Source organism: Coregonus clupeaformis, chromosome 7 (assembly GCF_020615455.1).
Source record: "Coregonus clupeaformis isolate EN_2021a chromosome 7, ASM2061545v1, whole genome shotgun sequence".
NCBI classification, from domain to species: Eukaryota; Metazoa; Chordata; class Actinopteri; order Salmoniformes; family Salmonidae; genus Coregonus; species Coregonus clupeaformis.
In genome coordinates this window covers 35,743,200-35,770,260 of record NC_059198.1, presented here as the reverse complement: position 1 = coordinate 35,770,260, position 27,061 = coordinate 35,743,200, and the positions used below count along the sequence as shown (strand labels likewise).

The 27,061-nt window shown below is 45.2% G+C and overlaps 1 non-coding gene across 1 annotated transcript; it reads left to right on the top strand.

Annotated features, from left to right (window-relative positions):
- Positions 1-6,992: 6,992 nt before the first annotated feature.
- On the top strand, positions 6,993-7,075 carry trnal-cag. Its single transcript has one exon. It is a non-coding gene; the product is annotated as a tRNA-Leu (tRNA).
- Positions 7,076-27,061: the final 19,986 nt, after the last annotated feature.

Genomic DNA, 27,061 nt, shown 5'->3' with positions numbered 1-27,061 from the left:
GGAGTATATCGACGAGGCACTCATCAAGGTTCACATCCATCCCTCTACCTCATCCGCAGGTGCGGGCTTCTTCTACGTGGGGAAAAAGGACGGTGGGCAGCGGCCATGCATTGATTACCGGGTGCTCAACGACATCACGGTTAAGAACCGCTACCCACTCCCTCCTGATGACAACGGTATTCGAATCGTTGCATGGAGCCCTGGTCTTCACCAAGCTGGAGTTACGTAATGCCTACAACCTGGTGAGGATTCGGGAGGGGGACGAGTGGAAGACGGCGTTTAACACACCCAGTGGGCATTACCAGTACCAATTATGCTGTTTGGTCTAGCCAACGCGCCTGCGGTGTTCCAGGTGTTGGTCAATGACATGCTCCGGGACCTCCTCGACTACAGCGTCTTCGTGTATTTGGATGATATCCTCATATTTTTGAAGAACATGAGTTAACACCAGCAGCACGTTCGGCAGGTCCTCCAATGCCTTCTCCGTCACCAGCTCTACGTCAAGGCGGAGAAGTGTGTGTTCCACACTGAGACAGTCTCCTTCCTGGGGTTCATCGTCACCCAGAGGGACCTACGGATGGACCCAGCCAAGGTCAGCGCGGTACTGGATTGGCTCCAGCCCTCATCCCTCAAGCAACTACAACGGTTGTTAGGGTTCGCTAATTTTTATAGGCGATTCATTCACAATTTTAGCTCCCTAGTCACTCCCCTGACAGCCCTCACCCAGACGAGCGTACGCTCCTTCGCCTGGACCCCGGAAGCGGGGAACGCATTCGCTGCGCTGAAGCAGCGCTTTACATCGGCCCCAGTCCTCGGCCATCCTGATCCGTCCCTGCCATTCATTATGGAGGTGGATGCTTCAGACATTGCGGTGGGAGCAATCATGCCAGACCAGGTGGGCGTTGTTTTTCATCAGGTTCCGTTTCACCATCTCATACCGTCCGGGGTCGAAGAACAACAAGCCTGACGCGCTCTCCCGGCAGTCCGACCCCGTGGACCTGGTGGAGAGGGACGGCCCCATTGTCCCCAACTCCCTGATTGCTGCCCCAGTTTCATGGGGAATCGATAGGGTGGTCAGAGCAGCCCTACAGCGGGAGCCCGATCTGGGCGGAGGTCCATCGGGGAGGATGTACGTACCCAAGGCAGTGTGTTTGCGACTGCTTCAGTGAGCGCACGCGTCCGACCTGCGTAGGAGGTTCTGGTGGCCATCTACAGCCTTCGTGGCTGCTTGCCCGGTGTGCACGCACACAAAGAGCTCACGTCAGCCCACGGCAGGGCTTCTCCGACCTCTGCCTATCCCCAAGTGCCCCTGGTCCCATATCTCGCTGGATTTCATTTCCGCCCTAACCCCTCTGATAGATACACAGTCATCCTGGTCATTGTGGACCGGTTCTCGAAGGCTGCCCACTTCATTTCCCTTCCCAAACCCCTGTTGGCCCGGGAGACGGCTAAGTTGGTGGTGCAGCACGTTTTCCGGGATCGGGGCCCTCAGTTCGCCTCCAGGTTCTGGAAGGCGTTCGCCATCTGTCTCGGCGCCTCCGTCAGCTTGTCTTCCGGCTTCCATCCCCAGTCGAACGGGCAGACGGATCGCGTCAACCAGGATCTGGAGGGGACTGTTACAGGAGTGGTTCGCAGTTCCGGAGCGACCCACTAGGTGTCATCCTCCGACAACCTTAGGCACCTCCTCACTCACAGTCGGGACTAATCATCTTCCTATTGGTCTCACTTGTGTCTATCTGGTTCAGCTGTGTATTTATGCCATCACTTCCCTGTGTTCCCTTGCTCAGTTTCCTCTGCTAGTTTCTCTATGTCCAGCAGTACTAATCAGTGTCTGATCGCGGGACGTATGGACAGGTACTTGAGAAGTGTTCTCCCTGTTTATTTATTAGTTCAGTCATAGTTAGTATTTCGTATTTTGGCTGGCAGCCTGTTTTTTGGAGTCTTATTTGCTCCGCCTTTCTTTTTTATGTAAAGTCCGTTGTTTTGTATCCTGGCTTCGGGACCACCAGTAAAGTTCCTTGTTTCACCATCTCTGCCTACTGTCTAACCTGCACCGCACCTGGGTCACACCTCACACCAACCCTTACATAGGGTGACCATATTTTAGTTTTCAAAAAAGAGGACAGTGGGAGTGGGAGGCAGACGGACACCCGCAGTGGTTCACAACCATGCAACTATGTTATTGAACTTTAATACATAAAGTAATACATCCTTTCCATTCAACTGTTGGCCCTCAACAATAGAATAACAAAACAAAAAAAAAGAGTTTATCTTTTAACACCTTTTACATGACACTGTTTCTTTTCATGGCCATAGGCTAAAATAAAAAAATAAAAAAAAGTTGTCATAAAAAAATCCATTATTTAAATGTCAGTCCTCCAAATGCTCTCTGATATACTTTCCCGAAGATCAAATCTTTCCCAACAGTCCTTGATTACCAATCAAGTAGGCATGAAAGTCTTTGCAAGACATGTTTTTAAAGTTGTATTGTGTACACAGAATCCCCTTCAGTGCCTTTGTCCACTGGCTTTGCATCAGTGAAAAAACTCTCTCTACATTTGCATTGTGAGAAGGAATAGCAAAGAAAATCTATGCTTTTGGACCGTTCAAAATATTTGGTCCACTTCTTGTGTGCTTGCAGATTACTGAACTCTCCATCACGGTTACACCTTTCTGTGAATTTCTTCAGGTTGGTGACCTGATCAAAGCACTTTGCATCATCAATTGGCACCCCCCTTTTCTCCCAGGTGTTTGATACAGGCTTCTATGTCATTCCAGTCAGGTGTCTCACTCAGATCCATCCACATGAAAGAGGAGAACTCCTCCATTTCTCCAGATACTCCAGGCATGAACTGTACAGACCCTGTACTTGAGCACTGAAATGGTCCATCCTTGTGCTTTTGTGCCAATAGTCCCTTAACTTTAAGGGACATGAAGTTATTGGTCTTGCGTTCAAGAAGCATGGTGTGGACTTTGTTCAAAAGGTTCTTCACTTCCACAATTGAATTGCTCTCCCTTTCCATCTCCTGAATGTGTGAATGAAACACACACATGAGTGAGTGCATGTGCCAGAGGTAAATTTTCACTGAACTCATCTTCAAAAAAACGTATTGATCAAGGAGGGTGTTTTTTCCTGTGACAAAAATAATGCTTTCAAGGCTGGAAACATCTGTAGCAGCCTCTCAATACCTGGGAATAATGACAGCCATCGCGTCTTGCTGTGAGAAAGGAGACTTCTGTATTCAACATCAACAAATTCACAGTACTCCTTCAGATTCTCTGTGCGCAAAATGAAGATGTGAAAGTATTGACATATTTTGAATATCGACATCTAGTGTGTCTGTCCCGTAATGAACACAATTGTTCAAGACGTGTGCTGGGCAGCCCACACCGATTAAAGACTTGTTCTGCAATGACTTCTTTAAGTTTGCGAAAACATTCTTTCCTTTTTACATCACGCCGGATTCCCCCTGAACATTGTATTGCAGTTGCCACCTGTAAATGCAACACATTTAGAAAAAATCCCATTATTTTCCAGTGTTTCTTTGATGTATTGCGCGATCGTATCAGCTGTCTCATTTGGGGTGTTTTTAACTTCGACTAATTTACTTTGCACGCCACCGATCTTCCAATCAAAATACTGAATAAGCAGAGGGAATATTTCCACAGCACCGTGATTGCTCCCATCAGCAGAAACACCACAGTAGGGCTCTTCTAGTGCTTTCAGAGCTGTGTCGACAGAACGTGGTGCTAATCACAGCGTTAACAACTGCTTCGGTCTTAGTACGAGCGCTTGAACATTTTTGCACAGTCTCGGAATCAGGGAAAGCCATTTTTAACAAGGCAGACGTGCAGTCCATTGATCTGTAGCTATTGTGACGCTTCATTGTGATGCTTCCCTCCGCAGAAGTAACAGCATCTTCTGTTTTACCTGCTCTCACAAAATGGTCCGTTAATTTACCTGACGAACTCTCTCCTTTAGCTGCAATTTTGTGTTTTGCGGAGCTTACGTGGGCTTCTAGGTCGCTAGCACCTTTATTTGGCACTGACACGTACGTGCCAGCTTTGCAGGTCACGCATTCTGCTTCACACGGATCCCGACCAAGACGGAAACACAGGAATTTTCTTTATAAATCGTCTGTGAATTTACATTTGCGTTTGGGCATTTTTACGCTGTTCTGGAGCCATGTGCCACTGTTGACAAGCAAGCTGCTGCTCTGTCTCCTGGCTGTTGCCAAGGTGAGGGTAATGATTGAGATGCAGTCTGACCAATGTTTGCGTAGGCCTACATGACCGACCAATGGTGGCGTGTGAGAAGGCGGGACCTAAAGAGAAAGGTCAAAGCAATGCAAAACCTCAACAACGCACACAATGAATGGCGACTGTAGAAAGTAAAAGCCGACTCCCGGACATTTGGGGCGATTTAGAAATCCCAGCCGGACGCATTTTTTTTGGTCCAAAAAGAGGACATGTCTGGGAAAAAGAGGACGTATGGTCACCCTACCTTACATATCTGTTCATGCTTCTCACTTTTTTGTATTGTTTATTTAATTAAACATATGTTTCCCATGCCAATAAAGCCCCTTTGAATTGAACATTGAGAGAGAGATTGATGGATGGATAGATAAGGAGAGAGAGAGAGAATTCGAATAGGTTATGTTGAGTAGAATTGTGAGCTGCAGAGAGGAGGGGGGCTTATGCAAGAAAAGTTGTGTAAACAAAGTGATTAAGGAAAGATCAAGTCCTTTTTTATGTCAGTTAACACCCTTTTCCATATCAACCCGCTCTCCACTTTGCAATCTGAAAATGGTCTTCTTGCATCTGTTTGTTTAGAGTGGACCTCTCAGAGGAGGACATTGTAAATGAATACTGCTTGTTTCGCAGAATAGATTTTCTGTTAGATACGGACTACAGCATTTAAACCAGCCACTTCCCTGCCCCAACAATTCCCTTATTGCTCCTATTAATAAATGTATTTCTCCCCTGAAATGCGTAGCCTACAACAAAGCTATTTTCTATCCTCAATTGTGTGTGTGTGGGGGGGGTGATTGACACTTTGGGCATTGTTATTTGTCAGCTTTGCAGAGTCGCAGTAAAGCACAATACATTTGTTTTCTGTTGTATTTGTTGTGTTCGCAGGGCTCACAGCGAGATCCCCCCCACCAACAAACAGCTTGATTTTGATAGGCTTCTTGCCTCTCTGGGGGTTGTCCTCAAATGTCAGACTTGTCAAAGTTGTTTAGTCTTTATGATCATCTTTGTGCCCAAAACATGTCACTCTCTTCTCCCCCTTTCAAAAACATGTTGACAGAAACAAACATTGCCTTTTTCATTTGATTTAAATATGATACTTGTTTTTTTTGTTTTTTTTTGGGGGGGGGGGGCAATAATTGCAAGAAGAGATACAGTGAGGGAAAAAGGTATTTGATCCCCTGCTGATTTTGTACGTTTGCCCACTGACAAAGACATGATCAGTCTATAATTTTAATGGTAGGTTTATTTGAACAGTGAGAGACAGAAGAACAACAACAAAAATTCTGAAAAACGCATGTCAAAAATTTTATAAATGGATTTGCATTTTAATGAGGGAAATTAGTATTTGACCCCTCTGCAAAACATGATTTAGTACTTGGTGGCAAACCCTTGTTGGCAATCACAGAGGTCAGACGTTTCTTGTAGTTGGCCACCAGGTTTGCACACATCTCAGGAGGGATTTTGTCCCACTCCTCTTTGCAGATCTTCTCCAAGTCATTAAGGTTTAGAGGCTGACATTTGGCAATTCGAACCTTCAGCTCCCTCCACAGATGTTCTATGGGATTAAGGTCTGGAGATTGGCTAGGCCCTGGCTGAGGGAAGGAGGTTCTCACCCAAGATTTGACGTTACATGGCCCCGTCCATCGTCCCTTTGATGCAGTGAAGTTGTCCTGTCCCCTTAGCAGAAAAACACCCCCAAAGCATAATATTTCCACTTCCATGTTTGACGGTGGGGATGGTGTTCTTGGGGTCATAGGCAGCATTCCTCCTCCTCCAAACACGGCGAGTTGAGTTGATGCCAAAGAGCTCAATTTTGGTCTCATCTGACCACAACACTTTCACCCAGTTCTCCTCTGAATCATTCAGATGTTCATTGGCAAACTTCAGACGGGCCTGTATATGTGCTTTCTTGAGCAGGGGGACCTTGCGGGCGCTGCAGGATTTCAGTCCTTCACGGCGTAGTGTGTTACCAATTGTTTTCTTGGTGACTATGGTCCCAGCTGCCTTGAGATCATTGACAAGATCCTCCCGTGTAGTTCTGGGCTGATTCCTCACCGTTCTCATGATCATTGCAACTCCACGAGGTGAGATCTTGCATGGAGCCCCAGGCCGAGGGAGATTGACAGTTATTTTCTGTTTCTTCCATTTGCGAATAATCGCACCAACTATTGTCACCTTCTCACCAAGCTGCTTGGCGATGGTCTTGTAGCCCACTCCAGCCTTTTGTAGGTCTACAATCTTGTCCCTGACATCCTTGGAGAGCTCTTTGGTCTTGGCCATGGTGGAGAGTTTGGAATCTGATTGATTGATTGCTTCTGTGGACAGGTGTCTTTTATACAGGTAACAAACTGAGATTAGGAGCACTCCCTTTAAGAGTGTGCTCCTAATCTCAGCTTGTTACCTGTATAAAAAGACACCTGGGAGCCAGAAATCTTTCTGATTGAGAGGGGTTCAAATACTTATTTCCCTCATTAAAATGCAAATCAATTTATAACATTTTTGACATGGGTTTTTCTGGATTTTTTGTTGTTATTCTGTCTCTCACTGTTCAAATAAACCTACCATTAAAATTATAGACTGATCATTTCTTTGTCAGTGGGCAAACGTACAAAATCAGCAGGGGATCAAATACTTTCAAATAGTAACACCAACATTAATTCATTCCGATTACAGTAACATTCACTTTTTTGTTTGAATAGTATAATCCAGTACATTGATATCCAGCTGATTTATGTGTAGTCAGGATGGCCGAGCGGTCTAAGGCGTTGCGTTCAGGTCACAGTCTCCCCTGGAGGTGTGGGTTTGAATCCCACTTCTGACAGTTGTTTAGCGCCTCTCACAGAGGAGTCATGCTGCTTTGTAGTAATAATAAGATCACGTTATTGTACTGTGTGTCATTACACAGTTCTTGCTTTGATACCGTATTTATATTACAGTAGGCATACTGTAATATTAAAAACATAATTTTACTTGTCACCGAGCTGCCTGTAAATTACTGTCAAATTCATGGTCATCCATTTAGTGTATACTGTATACAGGTACAGTGGCTTCAGAAAGTATTCACACCCCTTGACTTTTTCCACATTTTATTGTGTTACAGTCTTCATTTAAAATTGATTAAATTGAGATTTGTGTCTGTGGCCTACACACAATACCCCATAAAGTGTCAAAGTGGAATTCTGTTTTTAGAAATGTTTACAAAAATTAATTAAAAATTAAAAGCTGAAATGTATTGAGTCAATAAGTATTCAACCCCTTTGTTATGGCAAGCCTAAATAAGTGCAGGAGTAAACATTTAATTAACAAGTCACCTAATAAGTTGCATGGACTCAAATAATAGTGTTTAACATGATTTTTGAATAACAACCTCATCTCTGTACCCCACACATACAATTATCTGTAAGGTCCCTCAATCGAGCAGTGCATTTCAAACACAGATTCAACCACAAAGACCAGGGAGGTTTTCCAATGTCTCGCAAAGAAGGGCATCTATTGGTAGATGGGTAAAAAATAAAAAAGCAGACATTGAATATCCCTTTGCGCATGGTGAAGTTATTAATTACACTTTGGATGGTGTATCAATACACCCAGTCACTATAAAGATACAGGCGTCCTTCTTAACTCAGTTGCCGGAGAGGAAGGAAACCTCTCAGGGATTTCACCATGAGGCCAATGGTGACATTAAAACAATTACAGAGTTTAATGGCTGTGATAGGAGAAAACTGAGGGTTGATCAACAACATTGTAGTTACTCCACAATACTAACTTAAACGACAGAGTGAAAAGAAGGAAGCCTGTACAGAATACAAATATTCCAAAACATGCATCCTGTTTGCAATAAGGCACTAAAGTAAAACTGCAAAACATTTGGCTAAGTAATTAACTTTATGTCCTGAATACAAAGTGTTATGTTTGGGGCAAAACCAACACAACCCATCACTGAGTACCAGTGATGTGTATTCATGGATGCCAAGTGAAATCAGGCTTCCCCAGAACATTTACCAATCAAAAAATACAAAACATAGAAAATCATCTTTAGTCTCTTTGTGGTTCATAATTTTCCTTCAAATCGCAAGAAGCTGAATGTGTCTCACTGGAGAAAGCATCCGGGTGAGCAAAACAGCGCCCCTCTGTCTCTGTATATGTAGTCTATCTGATGTTGTCTGGTCAAAAGAGAATTACATTGTTGCAGCACGTAGCATTGAATGTAAGGGAAGCCAGCGAGCTTTTGGCCTCCCTTGATAAAAAAATGTATAAAATAATAGCCAATCAGCATTGAGCTAAACTGAGTGAGCTGAAATGTGAATGATCCTGGTGCACCAATAAAAAGTGTCAAGGGAAGCCAGTTTGGATTTGGCTTCCTTCCAATCACATCACATTGAGAGCAATACGTCATTGACAGAAACAACATTAATTGTTTCATCTCGTTGTGTTGTTGTCCTCCAGTGGTTAGCTAGCTAGCTAGCTAGTTAAAAATGGCCCTTTCCAAAATTAGCCATGGATGGAGATAGGGATTTGGACTTGTGGTTTGACTTAATTCTCCGTACTGGCCAATGATTATATCGGCGATTCTGATCCAACCATAAATGTATACATTGTGGCCGTGGCCTGAGCGAATGGAAGTTCAATATGAACCATGGACAGCCACATCATATTCAACTGGCTTACCTGGTTAAATAAAGGTGAAAAAATAATAAAATATCATTTTTAGCTTACATTGACTGGACTAAATTGTTTTTGGTATCTTTTAGTTGTCACTGTATTAGACTAAACATAGGTGATTTGATGAAATATTAAAGTTGAAATGGTGCTGGAATAGTGGAGGCAGCTCCTGTTTTCTTTGTGACTTGCGGTAACTCTCTATGGTTCTAAATCAATAGTTGTTTAGTAGTCCGAAAATGTCGGAAATATTAACTTCCTTGACCATGCTATAGGTCATGTTACTGTTTGTAACTATTCCAGTGGGTCAGAAGTTTACATACACTAAGTTGACTGTGCCTATAAACAGCTTGGAAAATTTCAGAAAATGATGTCATTGCTTTAGAAGCTTCTGATAGGCTAACTGACATCATTTGAGTCAATTGGAGGTGTCCCTGTGGATGTATTTCAAGGCCTACCTTCAAACTCAGTGCCTCTTTGCTTGACATTATGGGAAAATCTAAAGAAATCAGCCAAGACCTCAGAAAGAAAATTGTAGACCTCCACAAGTCTGGTTCATCCTTGGGAGCAATTTCCAAACGCCTGAAGGTACCACGTTAATCTGTACAAACAATAGTACGCAAGTATAAACACCATGGGACCAAGCAGCCGTCATACCGCTTAGGAAGGAGACGCGTTCTGTCTCCTACAGATGAACGTACTTTGGTGCGAAAAGTGCAAATCAATCCCAGAACAACAGCAAAGGACCTTGTGAAGATGCTGGAGGAAACAGTTACAAAAGTATCTATATCCACAGTAAAACGAGTCCTATATCGACATAACCTGAAAGGCCGCTCAGCAAGGATGAAGCCACTGCTCCAAAACCGCCATAAAAAAGCCAGACTACGGTTTGCAACTGCACATGGGGACAAAGCTCTTACTTTTTGGAGAAATGTCCTCTGGTCTGATGAACCAAAAATAGAACTGTTTGGCCATAATGACCATCGTTATGTTTGGAGGAAAAGGGGGGTTGCTTGCAAGCCGAAGAACACCATCCCAACCGTGAAGCACATGGGGTGGCAGCATCATGCTGTGGGGGTGCTTTGCTGCAGGAGGGTCTTGTGCACTTCACAAAATAGATGGCATCATGATTATGTGGATATATTGAAGCAACCTCTCAAGACATCAGTCAGGAAGTTAAAGCTTGGTCGCAAAGGGGTCTTCCAAATGGACAATGACCCCAAGCATACTTCCAAAGTTGTGGCAAAATGGCTTAAGGACAACAAAGTCAAGGTATTGGAGTGGCCATCACAAAGCCCTGACCTCAATCCTATAGAAAATGTGTGGGCAGAACTGAAAAAGCGTGTGCGAGCAAGGAGGCCTACAAACCTGACTCAGTTACACCAGCTCTGTCAGGAGGAATTGGCCAAAATTCACCCAACTTATTGTGGGAAGCCTGTGGAAGGCTACCCGAAACGTTTGACCCAAGTTAAACAATGTAAAGGCAATGCTACCAAATACTAATTGAGTGTATGTAAATTTCTGACCCACTGGGAGTGTGATGAAATAAATAAAAGCTTAAATAAATCATTCTCTCTACTATTATTCTGACATTTCACATTCTTAAAATAAAGTGGTGATCCTAACTGACCTAAAACAGGGAATTTTTACTAGGATTAAATGTCAGGAATTGTGAAAAACTGAGTTTAAATGTATTTGGCTAAGGTGTATGTAAACTTCCGACTTCAACTGTATATATCATGGTGTCAAGGCATATGACCTAACAGGTTATAGAGCAAACAACGCAATTAATACATAGGTTGTAATATGGATTTTTTCCCCTGGCTTCCCCAGTGATTTTACCCATGCACCACTACTGCTGAGTACCACTCTTTGTTTTCAAGCATGGTGGTGTCTACATCATGTTATGGGTATGCTTATCATCGGCAAGGACTATGGAGTTTTTTTAGGATAAAAAAAAAAATGGCACAGGCAAAATCCTAGAGGAAAACCTGTTTCAGTCTAAATTTCCAACAGACACTGGGAGACACGTTCACCTTTCAGCAGGACAATAACCTAAAACACAAGGCCAAATCTACACTGGCGTTGCTTACCAAGATTACATTAAATGTTCCTGAGTGGCCTAGTTACAGTTTTGACTTAAAATCGGTGTCACGTTCGTTGAAGGACGGGTCAGACCAAGGCGCAGTGTGAAATGCATACATGTTTATTATCACCGATAAACACACGAACAAAACAACATAACATGAAGTCCTAAGGCTAAACACAACACAAGCCAAGCCTCCACACGGAACAAGATCCCACCACTAATGAGTGCCAACAGGCTACTAAAGTATGATCCCCAATCAGAGAAAACGAGCGACAGCTGCCTCTGATTGGGAATCACACCCGGCCAAACATAGAAATACACAACCTAGAAAGAGAACATATAAAATACAACGTAGAACCCCACACCCTGACTCAACATACTAGAGTCCCACACGTCAGGGTGTGACAATCGGCTTGAACATTTATGGCAAGACTTGAAAATGGCTGTCTAGCAATAATCAACAACCAACTTGACAGAGCTGGAATAATTTTTTTAAATAAATAATGTGCAAATATTGTACAATCCAGGTGTGCAAAGCTCTTAGAGACTAACATATATTGACTCAGGGGTGTGAATACTTATGTAAATGAGATATCTCTTTATTTAATTTGTAATACATTTGCGAGAATTTCTAAAAGTGTTTTCACTTTGTCATTATGGGGTATTGTGTGTAGATGGGTGAGATTTTTATTTTTTTTTCATCCATTTTGAAATCAGGCTGTAACACAACAACATGTGGAATACGTCAAGGGGTATGAATACTTTCTGAAGGCAGTGTAGGTCCCAAGTGGAAAATCACCATGTGGGTCTGTCATACACATACGGCTACCATTTGGGTCAATACAGTATGTGTGAAGACAGAAGCTCAAGAACAGAAAGACCTTGACCAAGGTCAAGTCCAACAACCCACCCACAGAGTTTTGCTGAACATAACCGTTCCTCCAATCTTTGCAATTCATCAGCTATTTGACCCCATAATCATGAAAATGTTTCATAGGTGTTCCGCATCAAGAGTGCAAGTCCCAGATGATTAATACAGCTAAAGTCAGAGTCACTCTCCAAGCCCAGCATCCATTACGTCGCTAAGCATTTCTCTCTAACAGCCCACATAATGTGCTTATTCAGTACCCTACAGTACACTTGCCTTCGTGAAAACAGGAAAAGCTAATGATTTTAATGTAATGCATGGGTGAAAGCGGTCAGAGTGCTTTTCACACTTTCACAACCACTGTGTTGTTTGGCAAATGTTCAAGAACACGAAACAGCTAAATAATTAACAAATCACATAAAAGACAGACAGAGAGAGAGAGGAGACAGAGAAAGAGAGAGAGAGAGACAGAGAGAGAGAGGAGACAGAGAGAGAGAGAGAGGGGGCGAGAGAGCGAGAGAGGAGCCAGAGAGAGGAGAGAGAGAGAGAGGGAGAGACAAGAGACAGAGAGAGAGGGGGCAAGAGTGATAGAAAAATCTCAACACTTAGCTGTTTGCCTTGTAAGCACTTATCCCTGTAGGTGGGGGGTGAGGGAGGGAGTGGAGAGAGGAGGGAGATCATGCTGGCAGAGTTATGGTAATGTCCTGGTCCGGGTTTCTCTGGTCTGACTTTTTAAAGCATTTCACATTCAGCCCTGGTATGTTAATAGGCACAGTGGGATTTGGGTTTGATTAAATGTCAATGCCATCAGGAAAAACACACTCAGCTCACAGTATAACTGAGCAGACTGCGTTGGGCTGATGCCGGCTTCTTGGGTCCTTGGCCCTGTGCGTAGGACATTGGATGTGTGTGTGTGTCACATGGTGGTGGTGTGGAGATGCTCCCTGAGGATCCCACCGTTGTGATTTACTCCATAACAGTTCAACTGAGAATGGTTGGAGGGCCTCTGCGTCCTTCACTAGAAGGGGTAGCTGTGAAAGCAGAGACTGCAGAGAGAGGTTTCTGTATAACCGAATGACTGACTGTTCAATGATGAATCCCCATTAGCTTTTGCCGAAGCAGCAGCTATTCCTCCTGGGGGGGGGGCCACACAAAAAAACATAAAACACGACAAGTAAGAAAACACTGATACACTGATAGACAAGAACAGTCACACAAATGTAAAATACAACGATATACAAACAATACAACTAAAGAATAATGTGTGTGTAGATTGTGTGTGTTAGAGTGTGATAGAGTGTTTGTGTGTGGGTGTCACTTCCCAGTCCCTGTTGTGCCCTGAGATGGTGTTTTTATCCATGCTACAACACAGTGTGTCAGCTCTGAGGTGTTTTCCATAGCCACAATAATACAGGAAGTCTGTAGAGAATACCTTTCGCATACAGCATGGAGTGAAATCTGATATGCTTGTAAGCATGATTATTATGGGGGTTGAAAAAAAAAAACAACCCATTATTGCCTCAGCTATGTACAGTCTGATACAGGTGATCAAATCAATCAAACAATTATTCGTCACATGCTTTGTAAACAACAAACTAACAGTGAAATGCTTACTTACGGGCCCTTCCCAACAAATTAAAAAGAAAGAAAATAGAGAAATAATAGAAAAGTAAAACACGTAATAATAAAAGTAATAATAAATCCACAATGAGTAATGATAACTTGGCTATATACACAGGGTACCAGTACCGAGTCGATGTGCAGGGGTACGAGGTAATGGAGGTAGATACAGTGGCTTTAGAAAGTATTCAAACCCCTTTGCTTTTTCCACATTTTGTTACAGACGGAATTTAAAATGAATTAAATTGAGATTCTGTGTCGCTGATCTACACCCAATAATGTTAATGGGGAATTTTGTTAGTATAATTATTTTATTTATTAATAAAAAAATGAAAAGCTGAAATGTCTTGAGTCAATAAGTATTCAACCCCTTTGTTATGGCAAGCTTAAATAAATTAGAGGTCCTGGATGGCAGGGAGCCTCTGTAGCGCATTGCGGTCAGATGCCAAGCAGTTGCCATACCAAGCGGTGATGCCGCCAGATCAAGATGCTCTCGATGGTGCAGCTGTAGAACCTTTTGAGGATCTGAGGGCCCATGCCAAATCTTCTCAGCCTCCTGATGGGGAAGAGACGTTGTCGTGCCCTCTTCACGACTGTGTTGGTGTGATGTGAACACGGAGGAACTTGAAGCTCTCGACCTGCTCCACTACAGCCCTGCCGATGTGAATGGGGGCATGCTCGGCCCTCCATTTCTTGTAGTCCACGATCAGCTCCTTTGTCTTGCTGACATTGAGGGTGAGGTTGTTGTTCTGGCACCACACTGCCAGGTCACTGACCACCTCCCTATAGGCTGTCTCATCGTTGTCGGTGATCAGGCCTACCATTGCTGTGTCGTCAGCAAACTTAATGATAGTGTTGGAGTTGTACGTGGCCACGCAGTCGTGGGTGAACAGGGAGTACAGGAGCAGACTAAGCACACACTGCTGAGGGGCCCCTGTGTTGAGGGTCAGCGTGACGGATGTGTTGTTGCGTACCCTCACTACATGGGGGCGGCTCGTCAGGAAAGTCCAGGATCCAGTTGCAGAGGGAGGTGTTCAGTCCCATGGTCCTTAGCTTAGTGATGAGCTTGGAGGGCACCATGGTGTTTAACGCTTTGCTGCAGTCGATGAACAGCGTTCTCACATAGGTGTTCCTCTTGTCCAGACGGGAGAGAGCATTGTGGAGTGCAATAGAGATTGCGTCATCTGTGGATCTGTTAGGGCGGTATGCAAATTGGAGTGGGTCCAGGGTGTCTGGGATGATGGTGTTGATGTGAGCCCTGACCAGCCTTCCAAAGCATTTCATGGCCACACATGCCAGTGCTACCGGCCGATAATCATTTAGACAGATGATGAAGCTAGGGTTAGGGTTAGGGTTGTGGTTTAGGGTAAGGAAGGATTGAGCCAGGGACATGAGTGTGAAGAAAATGATGAGAGTTCTAATTTCCACCAGACCTCAAAGTTCCTTACATTGTAAGAGAAGTCACCTCATCCACTACTAATGTGAATCATGTGTTTATGCAGCTGCTGCAGCTAGTGTTGTACCCAGTGGAACGGCTTCGCCTCCCGGAAGACATCAGTCCCAAGACACCTGACCACACATTGACCAGCCCGGAGGATAGGGTGAAGAGTTCAGGGGATGGTTCCAGATGATTACACCCAGGTTCAGTGATCTGGATCAAGGTTCATTTTGTGAATGAATTCCCCTCAGCTCCCCTGGGACCAGAATGCCTGTTCGGTCGCTGTGGCTCCTCTCTTGTTCAGAAAGAGGATGGGAGTGTGCAGAGCTGTCAAGGGTGGCTATTTGAATATTTTTTTTGTTACTACATGATTCCATATGTGTTATTTCATAGTTTTGATGTCTTCACTATTATTCTACAATGTAGAAAATAGTAAAAATAAAGAAAAACCCTTGAATGAGTCGGTGTTCTGAAATTTTTGACCGGTAGTGTATTCAGAAAATGTGATGATGAAAATTGTGTTTTTTTTATTATTAAAAGAAACCGGGAGAGGAAGCCGAAGGCTGTGGCTGAAATGACACCCTACTTCCTGTCCTCTATTTATTTATTTATTTATTTATTTATTTAACCTTTCTTTAACTAGGCAAGTCAGTTAAGAACAAATTCTTATTTACAATGACGGCCTACACCTCTATATAGTGAGACTCTGGTCAAAGGTAGTAGGGTGTTATGACAGATATGTCTCTACAGCAGGATGTAGTGGTGTTGTTACTCTGCATTTCAAATTCTTAAGAGACTAATCCATTGGGGGGACGACTGCTTTATGTATATTTTTAAAAAAGACAGTAAAAAATATAAATAATGTTTTGACGTGTCTGTCCTGTATCTAAGAGGAAATGTTTTTATTGTTTTTGACACATATTTAACTCCTTTTATTTGGGTAGGCACAAAACTACCTCCATACTTCCGTTGTTTAAACCGGTACCAGTTATCTTCAGATGACTTGTGGGGGTCATAGAGCAAAACGGAGAACACCATCGTGTTCGTGAGAATCTCAGAATCTCAGTTTGTAGCCCCAAACAGTTCGGACTCTACAAACAGAAGTTGTCACGTCGAAGGTACCGACTTCAGACATATCGTGTGGATTGAGACACAGCCCATGTAAAGAAATCTGATATCTCTAGCTTAAACTGACAGATTTTAATGGGGATTTTTGTATTATGTTACTTAGATTAGCGCACCGGTGCGTCAATAGACTCAGGGGGTATAAATGATTAACAATTCACATATTCTCATTGCCCTGCCTTTTGCTGCTTGAGGAGAATGAGGCGAACGCATCCTGTGATTGACAACAATGCCCTCTAGATGGCGACATTGTTTTGCGTGTCTCAGAGGGAGTGCAGTAGTGCACAACTGAGGGAATGCAAGTGACTGGTTGTGAACGTAGACTTCCTTGTCTTGGTTGCAACAGCACATTGTCGTGACCCCATCTATGCTGATATACTGTTTAATTAAAATGGTGGATATGGAAAGATACAGTATACGGGCAGTTGAATCTAGGCTACACTTCAAATCTAAGTGTTGGGTCCTTGGCCTGGGGCTGTTTTTCATGGTTTGGGCTTGGCCCCTTAGTTCCAGTGAAGGGAAATCTTAATGCAACAGCATACAATAACATTCGAGACGATTCTGTGCTTCCAACTTTGTGGGGAAGGCCCTTTCCGGTTTCAGCATGACAATGCCCCCGTGCACAAAAAGAGCTCCATACAGAAATGGTTTGTCAAGATCGGTGTGGAAGAACTTGACTGGCCTGCACAGAGCCCTGACCTCAACCCAATCGAACACCTTTGGGATGAATTGGAACGCCGACTGCGAGCCAGGCCTAATCGCCCAACATCAGTGCCCGACCTCATTAATGATGTTGTGGCTGAATGGAAGCAAGTCCCTGCAGCAATGTTACAACTCTAGTGGAAAGCCTTCCCAGAAGAGTGGAGGTTGTTATAGCAGCAAAGGGTGGACCAACTCCATATTAATGCCCATGATTTTGGAATGAGATGTTCGACGAGCTAGCCCTATTTGGTAAAAGACCAAGCCCATATTATGGCAAGAACAGCTCAAATAAGCAAAGAGAAACGACAGTCCATCATTACTTTAAGACATGAAGGTCTGCAGCACCTGAATCCACTAGGGCAGGACTCAGTGGGGGACCAGGATAGTCAGGGAAGGTGACAGGGAGGAGGACGGGCTGGGTGGACAGAGAGGAGCCTACCTGGGAAGGTGCAGGAGCGCTCCTTGGCCTGTCGCTTCCTCGCCTGGTTCTCCTTCTGGGTCAGGTGTTCCAGGGGTGGTCCGACTCCCCGCAGTAGGAGCAGAGACCCTGTTGACGGCGGCGTTGCTGTTCCGCAGGGGCAAGGTGCATCGTACCCACCTCCATGGGCTCAGTCTCGCTGGAGGTTCCTGGGAGAGACCCGAACCCCCAGGATGGGCGACGACGGGCACGCAGGAGATTATCCAGGCGGATGGCCATGGCGATGAGCTGGTCCAGCGTGAGGTCCTCATCACGACAGGCTAGCTTGGTCTGGACGTCCGTCTGTAGCCCGCTGCGGAAAACCGTCAACAGGGCCTGGTCGTTCTAGCCAATGGACACAGCCACCGTCCAGAAATCCAGAGCGTACTCCGACGCTGTCCTGGACCCCTGGCATAGATGGAGGAGAAGCTCACCTCCCTCTCGGCCCTCTGTTGGGTGGTTGAAGACGGCACGGGAGAGTTGGGTGAAGCGCTCATAGGACTACACTTCTGGACCATCCCTCTCCCAGATGGCATGCGCCCACTCCAGAGCCCGGCCTGTCAGCACCGAGATCACCAAGGCCACCTTGTCCCTCTCGGAGGCCGTCCCGGCATGACGGACAAGGTGGTGGTCACACTGCAGGAGAAACCCATCTTCAGCGAGCTGGGGTGCCGTCAAACCGCTCCGGGAGGGGCAGGTGGACGTTGCTGATCGGACCGGGTGATGTAGATGGTGGTGGGGTGGCTGGAACGACCACGGGTAGTTGGGAAGGTGGTGGTGTAGCCTGCAGCTGGCGTACGGCCCCGGAGCACTTCGTCCATCGTGGTCCCGAGGCGCTCCAGGCACGAGGCGCTCCAGGCACGAGTCGTGGCGGCGGCGCTTCGCTCCTACAGCGGAGAGGTCGGGATGTCCTGCTGCTTCCTGTTTTCTTGGGTCTGTCTTTCTGTCACAGGTGTAGAGAGGAGTAGGCAGGAGGCAGTCGCAGGTTTAGAACTGCTGAATTTATTTAAGCACCATAGATCAAAGCGGGACGAAATCCAAACAATGTTGTGCTCAAAATATATCTTCATAAACAAAAAGGCACATGGTGAACCCAAAGTGCAAAATATAAAGTTCTTAGGAAATAGCAGGCGAGATTCCTCTCAGGAAAACAAGTAACATTTACAAAGACCGACAAAGACAAATGGCAGAGGGAGTATATATGCAGTGATTGAGTGGGGATTGGAACCAGGTGTGTGTAATGATGACAAGACAGGTCTGGGGTTGATGAGTGAAGGGCGTTTGCCAACAGCAGGTTCGGCAGCAGCTAGAAGGCCGGCGACGCCGAACGCCTGAGCTGGACAGGAGGAGGAGCCAAAGCGAAGGCTGGTGTGACAGTCTACTGTTATACCTCACTGATAAACGTGTCTCTCGCTCTGCAACATATCACCTCCTCTCTCTCCACTATCTGGCGTACCTGAAACACCATGGATAAGCAGCTGCAACATGTGATAGCTGACACTGTATGTATCCTGTCCTTCACTGAGCAGAGTGATCTCTAGAGCTGATCTGAACTGAAGGGAGCTGTTCTGTTCTGTTCTCTTCTGTTCTGGACGTCATGTTCCCTCTTTGTAGGGAGGAATGAGCAGGCTCCTGCACATGGGAACTCTTTCTAGACCACCCTGTTAAATTGTGTTAAAGAGCATTTTTAAACTCTCTAAATGGTTAAACTAGTGACACATTTTCTGTATGTGATTATTGTAAACTATGTGAGTTTACTTCATTTACTATTATCCTAAATTAAAATATTGAATTATTTTGCCATATTTCATGAATGTATATTACGCTACTTTCCTTGACGTGGACATTCTGTTACTACACTACAAAAGCTGACGCTTTGACCACATCCAATTGGGGGGAATTACCCATCTTTTGACATCAGATTGGTGCATATGCAGTTTCTAAGGTGCTTGTTTAAAAAAATACTAATCATATGATTACTATTGTCCCACAGGGCAACAACTGGTTGAATCAACGTTGTTTCCACGTCATTTCAACCCCAAAAAGCTATGTGATAATGTTGAATCAACTAATTGGATTTGAAAAAATCAAATATTTTGTTTTACCCAACTTTTAACCTAAATCCAACAACATTGTTGAACTGACGTCTGTGTGGCACATGTATGTGTAGGTAGTACATTTTATGTTAAGTTTTCAATATATCACAAACAGTTTCTCTATATTGATTACTGATTCGGACACTTCAAAACTGTGTTTTGACATTACCCACTCGGCACACACTGGTTGAATCAACGTGGTTTCCACATAATTTCAATGAAATTACATTGAACCAATGTGGAATAGACATTGAATTGACGTCTGTGCCCAGTGGGTAGGCTATTTATCAAAAGTTATTGTCAACAGGAAGCAGCAAAAGCATCATTTTCAACTTATGCTTTAGGAATAAAAATTGAACTTTCAGCATACATTTCCAAAATTATTCTAATTAATCAGATAAAAACTGCTGAATGAGTCCAACAACGTGCTGCGATAGATTTTTTTGAAATATATCACATAAAAACCGTGAAAACAAGTTTGATCTGTCTACTCTTTGATAAGTGGCTCAACCGCAATATGATATCTCTCTTTATGATGCAACAATACTCAAGAGGTCTTTGTAAAACTACTCTGCAGGCACAGCAGTAAATGTAATAGGTCAAATGACGATCATTATTTATTTATTCGGAATTGAGGTTGATCTTAGCGCATGTCAGGGTGGATCTCTGGATGTGTGAATTGCAGTAAAGAGGAGTGACGACCGTTCTGCTCAGACTGAGTGTTCCGTATCCCAGCAGGCATCAGTAGCCTCTTCTCACTGGGCGATGGACCGGGGATTAGGGCCCTAACGCCAGGACCCCTAGGCTGTGATCTGTCTCACCACTCCAACTATAGTGCACTCCACTTTTCCTTCTGAGACTTGTGGTGCTCCATGCCAGTCCGTCCGCGCTGAAGTTCGAGCTCAGATAGAATATTCTAGCACTGCATAACTTGCTGAGAGCATACTAAATGAGACCTCTTCTAGGACATATCATAGAGACTATGCAAAACCTCTTGCACTCATATTGTAGGCTATGAGTCTGACCCTGCCATTTGATATCAAATGTACTGGGGGGTCTTTGAGAAGAGGCAGATTATTTCTCTGTAGCTGGCAGTCAAGTGTCACAGTAAAATGGTGTACAGCGGGTCTATATGTCGGGGAGGTTTTGTGTTGTACCACAGCATTGGCCTGTTGAATATTATAGTGTACTTACATTACTAGGGATTCTACCAGTGCGGGGTCTGGTCATATCGCCCCTCTCCCCCCAATAACAGCTCCCCCCAATAACAGCAATAACAGTTTCCTGCTGCAACTGCTGCATAGACCAGACAACGGGGATATATTCAATCAAAACTGATATTTACATTTACATTTTTTTGTCATTTAGCAGACGCTCTTATCCAGAGCGACTTACAGTTAGTGAATACATTATTTTTTTTATACTGGCCCCCCGTGGGAATCGAACCCACAACCCTGGCGTTGCAAACGCCATGCTCTATCAACTGAGCTACATCCCTGCCGGCCATTCCCTCCCCTACCCTGGACGACGCTGGGCCAATTGTGCGCCGCCCATGAGTCTCCCGGTCGCGGCCGGCGGCGACAGAGCCTGGATATCAGGGAGTTTGAAATGATTTCCAGTTGATATTACTTTGATATTACACGGTGAGTGAAAATGTTTTCCACACTTTGTCATTGATTAAACAATCGAAGCATGCATTCTCGCCTCGAACTCCTACAAAGCTCTGCAGGTTTCTACTTTGTCTAGTGTTTTTCTAAAATGCTCTTTCTCAGTTTGTTTCGTGCTTTACTTCATACACCCGGGTAGAACTATTGGAATATGAATCATTGGGTACTCAACCTTCACCCGACCTTCCCGAATTCCCGGAGACGGCGGAACAATGGTCTAGCCTCTTTGGTGAGGCGCCGGGTAGCCTGGGAGTCCTACCAGAGAGAAGGAATGGAAGACGCCGAGGGAGAGGCAGACATGGAGGGCTCTTAGTGAGATTGAGACGCCGGGAGACCTGTCCTCTGTTACCCAGCATACTACTCGCCAATGTTTAATCATTAGTGAATAAACTTGACGAACTCAGAGCGAGGATCTCCTTCCAGAGGGACATCAGATTATGCAACACACTCTGTTTTTCTGAGACTTGGCTTTCGTCCGACATCCAAACAAATTATATTCAACCAGCGGGTTTTACCGTTCATTGAGTGGCTAGGACGCGGACTCTCTCTGGCAAGAACAAAGGCGGTGGCATCTGCTTTATGACCAATAACAAGCGGTGCGACGGGGGAAACAGTGCAGGAACTTGCAAACTTCTGATCTCCCGACTTGGAATATTTGGTCATCAAATGTAGCCCTTTTTACCTTCCAAGAGAGCGGTGTACATCCAATCCCAAGCCGACACCAAAAATGCTCTCAAAGATCTTCATTGGACTCTGAACAAACTGGAGACTGCGTACCCAAAGGCAGCGTTCATTGTCGCAGGGGACTTTAACAAAAGTAATTTGAGGACCATGCTCCCGAATTACTATCAACACATTGACTGTCCAACTTGTGGAAACTCCATGCTTGACTACAGCAACACACCTGTTCGACAAGGGTATAAGGCCCTCTCCCGTCCTCCTCTTGCCAAATCTGACCATGGCTCCATTTTATAATAACAAATAATAATAACATGCCATTTAGCAGACGCTTTTATCCAAAGCGACTTACAGTCATGCGTGCATTTTGCGTGCATTTTGCTCCTCCCCGCCTACAAAAAAAAGATTAAAGAGGGAAGTTCCTGCGGTCAGGTCTGAACAATGCAGGTCTGACCAATCAGAATCCATGCTCCAAGACTGTTTTGATCACATTGACTGGAACATGTTCTGGGTTGCTTCTGGGGATCACATCAATGAATATGCCAACTCAGTCTTAAAGAAATGCATATATGATATGATACCGATAATGTCTTCCAAAACTTACCCGAGTCAAAAAACGTAGATTGATGGCAGCCTTGTCGGGAAACTGAAGGAGAGAGATTCTGCTTATAAACACGGCAAGGTGACCGGGGACAATAGTATGGTTAAACAGTACGAATACGACCTACGCAGATCGATCAAGGTGGCGAGACACAAGTATAGGGACAAAGTGGAGAAACAATTCAGAAGGGTCGGACACGACCCCTGTATGTGACAGGGGCTTTTAACCATCACGGATTACAAAAAGAAAACCAGTCACGTCATGAACGCCAACGCCGCCCTACCAGACGAGCAAAATACCTTTTTCTCACACTTCGAGCAAAAGGACTCGGAACTACCGAGGAAAGCACATGAGGACAACAAGGGCTACATGCTTACAGTCTCCATGGAGGACGTATGTAAGTCATTCAATAGTGTTAACCCGCGCAAGGCTGCCGGCCCAGACGGCATCCCTAGCCGTGCACTCGGAGCATCTGCAGACCAGCTAGCTGTTTTGTTTTCTGACATTTTCAATCTCTAGCTCAGGCCGTTATCCCCACCTGCTTCAAGATGTCCACTATCATCCCGTGCCCAAGAAAGGGAAAGTAACTGAACTGAATGACTACCGTCCCGTAGCACTCACTTCCTTCATCATGAAGTGCTTCGAGAGGCTAGTCAAAGACCACATCACCTCCTCCCTCCCTGACACACTCAACCGTCTCCAGTTCACCTACCGCTCCAACAGATCCACGGATGATGCATTCGCCATTGCACTGCCCTCACCCACCTGGACAAAAGGAATGCATATGTGAGGATGCTGTTCATCGACTACAGCTCGGTCTTCAATACCATAGTGCCCTCTAAGCTCACCACAAAGCTTACAGCCATGGGACTGAACTCCTCCCTACGCAACTGGGTCCTAGACTTCCTGACGGGCTGCCCTCAGGTGGTGAAGGTAGGAAACATTACCTCTTCCACACTGATCCTCAACACGGGGGCCCCACAAGGGTGCGTCCTCAGTCACCTCCTGTACTCCCTGTATACCCACAACTGTGTGGCCTCACACAGTTCCAACTCCATCAATTGTGGACTTCAGGAGGAACCAGGCTGGGCACGTCTCCATACTTATCAACGGGGGCCACTGTGGAGACGGTCAAAAACTTCAAGCTTCTCAAATCAAATCAAATCAAATCAAATTTTATTGGTCACATGCGCCGAATACAACAGGTGCATACATTACAGTGAAATGCTTACTTACAGCCCTTAACCAACAGTGCATTTATTTTAAAAAAAAATAAAAAAAAAATAAGAATAAAACAACAACAAAAAAAGTGTTGAGAAAAAAAGAGCAGAAGTAAAATAAAGTGACAGTAGGGAGGCTATATATACAGTAAAATAAAGTGACAGTAGGGAGGCTATATATACAGGGGGGTACCGTTGCAGAGTCAATGTGCGGGGGCACCGGCTAGTTGAGGTAATATGTACATGTGGGTAGAGTTAAAGTGACTATGCATAAATACAGAGTAGCAGCAGCGTAAAAAGGATGGGGTGGGGGGGCAGTGCAAATAGTCCGGGTAGCCATGATTAGCTGTTCAGGAGTCTTATGGCTTGGGGGTAGAAGCTGTTGAGAAGTCTTTTGGACCTAGACTTGGCACTCCGGTACCGCTTGCCGTGCGGTAGCAGAGAGAACAGTCTATGACTAGGGTGGCTGGAGTCTTTGACAATTTTGAGGGCCTTCCTCTGACACCGCCTGGTATAGAGGTCCTGGATGGCAGGGAGCTTTGCCCCAGTGATGTACTGGGCCGTACACACTACCCTCTGTAGTGCCTTGCGGTCAGAGGCCAAGCAGTTGCCATACCAGGCGGTGATGCAACCAGTCAGGATGCTCTCGATGGTGCAGCTGTAGAATTTTTTGAGGATCTGAGGACCCATGCCAAATCTTTTTAGTCTCCTGAGGGGGAATAGGCTTTGTCGTGCCCTCTTCACGACTGTCTTGGTGTGTTTGGACCATGATAGTTCGTTGGTGATGTGGACACCAAGGAACTTGAAGCTCTCAACCTGTTCCACTACAGCCCCGTCGATGAGAATGGGGGCGTGCTCAGTCCTCTTTTTTTTCCTGTAGTCCACAATCATCTCCTTTGTCTTGGTCACGTTGAGGGAGAGGTTGTTGTCCTGGCACCACACGGACAGATCTCTGACCTCCTCCCTATAGGCTGTCTCATCGTTGTCGGTGATCAGGCCTACCACTGTTGTGTCGTCGGCAAACTTAATGATGGTGTTGGAGTCGTGCCTGGCCATGCAGTCATGGGTGAACAGAGAGTACAGGAGGGGACTGAGCACGCACCCCCTGAGGGGCCCCCGTGTTGAGGATCAGTGTGGCAGATGTGTTGTTACCTACCCTTACCACCTGGGGGCGGCCCGTCAGGAAGTCCAGGATCCAGTTGCAGAGGGAGGTGTTTAGTCCCAGGATCCTTAGCTTAGTGATGAGCTTAGAGGGCACTATGGTGTTGAATGCTGAGCTGTAGTCAATGAATAGCATTCTCACGTAGGTGTTCCTCTTGTCCAGGTGGGAAAGGGCAGTGTGGAGTGCGATAGAGATTGCATCATCTGTGGATCTGTTGGGGCGGTATGCAAATTGGAGTGGGTCTAGGGTTTCTGGGATTATGCTGTTGATGTGAGCCATGACCAGTCTTTCAAAGCACTTCATGGCTACAGACGTCAGTGTACACATCTCCGAGGAGTGGAAATGGTCAAACCACACGGACACCGTGGTGAAGAAATGAAGAAATTCGTCCTGTCCCCGAGGGCCCTCACAGTGTTCTACAGAAGCACCATCGAGAGGATACTGTCGGGCTGCATCACAGCCTGGTACTTGCAACTCCACCACCATGGCTCTACAGAGGGTGGTACGCTCAGCCGAATGCACCATCGGGTGCTCACTGCCTGCCCTCCAGGACACCTACAACACCAGGGGTCGCAGGAAGGTCAAGAAGATCATCAAGGACCTCAGCCACCCGAGACACGGCCTGTTCTTCCCCGCTTCCATCACTCAGACGTGGGCAGTAGAGGAGCATCATGGCAAAAACTGACAGACTGCCCAATAGTTTCTACCCCCAGACCATCAGGCTGCTGAATAGCCACCACTAGGTAGGTACCTAATTGGAGAATCAGAGCGGATTTTACTCTGCTGTTCATATCCACAAAGCCTGAAGGACTGACCATAAAATCAGAATTTCAGAGTTCTAATTCTAATTCAATGCATTTCCCAGTGGGGCTGGAACCTCGGTTTATCTAAAAAGGAGGATGCACTTCTCAGGCCTTTATTATTCAATAATTGCATGGAGACCTTGGTGTCCCATGAGCAAGATAATCCTCTGTGCCCTTTGTCCGGGCAGAGTAAAAGGCTAGTGCGTTCTCTGACCACTTTACTCAGGCCTAGTTGTGGACCAGGGGTTTCAAGATAATAGATGGAACAACAGAGAATTTCCCGCCTGATGATGATTTTCTCCATAATGTTACTGTTGTGATCCAAGGCTGTGATTGAGGTCTAGCCTAGCGTCTCTTGATTGAATCCCTGTTGGTGTCTCTGTCAGTCCCATAAACTATGAACCAAGGACACTTTGGTCAAACAACAAGGATTAGCCTGCTGCAATTCCCTGGGAGGATATGCTATTACTGCAATTTCCCCACGTTTCTGTCTTCTGCCCATGAAGTAATATCACAGTAATAGACCACAATTAGGGACCCATCCAAGCCCTCCGGCTGTAATATTGTTTGAAATAATTGTCTACTTTTCATCCACCTTATGGCGTTACTGTGGAAACTGATAGAACACTTGACAGCTGTTGTTGAAGGGGAGAGGTTGCCATGGTGACGCGGACATCCCATCCCGCCATCCTGCTGTCTGTCGGAGAGCTGTTCTACTCACTGCATCCTTAACTCAGAGTTTACAGCTGCTCAACTCTCAGTGGAGTTCACCTCGTCAGGCTGAGTGTCAGAGAGAGAGAGAGAGAGAGAGAGAGACAGTCAGTCAGCTGTGTAAATAGCGATGTGCTTTTCTGCTCACTTCTCCGTCACTGCCAGTAAATTCAGTATTATGAAGAGTGTCTCTGTCTGGAGTCTAGTGACCTGGTCACGGGATCAAAGTTCAGTGCATTAATACGGCATTCAACAAGCCAAGCTGAGATAGAAGGGCCAAAATGTAATTTGGGTCCATTAAAATTTTATCATGACACAGATTAAAATGGCAGCCGTAATGTCAAATGGCAGCTGTAATCTTGTGTAACTAACCAAAGATAGACCACAGCCTGTCGTTACCAATGGGAGCAAATTAATCATAGTGTGCAGAACAAGCAAGGAGGTGGGCAGAGCCAAGCACGAGCTAGCAAGATCCTATTGGCACGTTCTAGCATGTATTCGGATATTTCCATTTGTGAATGCCTACTCTGTGAAGTGCACGTGTGCAACAACTCAATTCGCCATTGCACTCCTTCTAAACAACAACATTTTTTGAAACTTTGACAAAGGTTAAAGTCTAAAAAATTTTGTCCACTCTGTTTGTAACAGATTCTAGTTTTGGGAACAGAAAACTGTATTGAGATCAAATGTTTCATCAATGAGAAATGTTGGCCAAATCCATCTCACTCCATCTTCTCCCACTGCCAGCCACTGGGCTTCCTCTCATCACCATATTTGGTGGTGAGTGGAAAAGCTATCCGGATGCTTCAGATTTATACATCCGGTGAAATATCTGGCTCGTTGTTCTATCTGTGGCTATGTTGTCTGTTTGAATCATTCCTGTCACACTGTGTGTGTATTCAGTCCTTGTC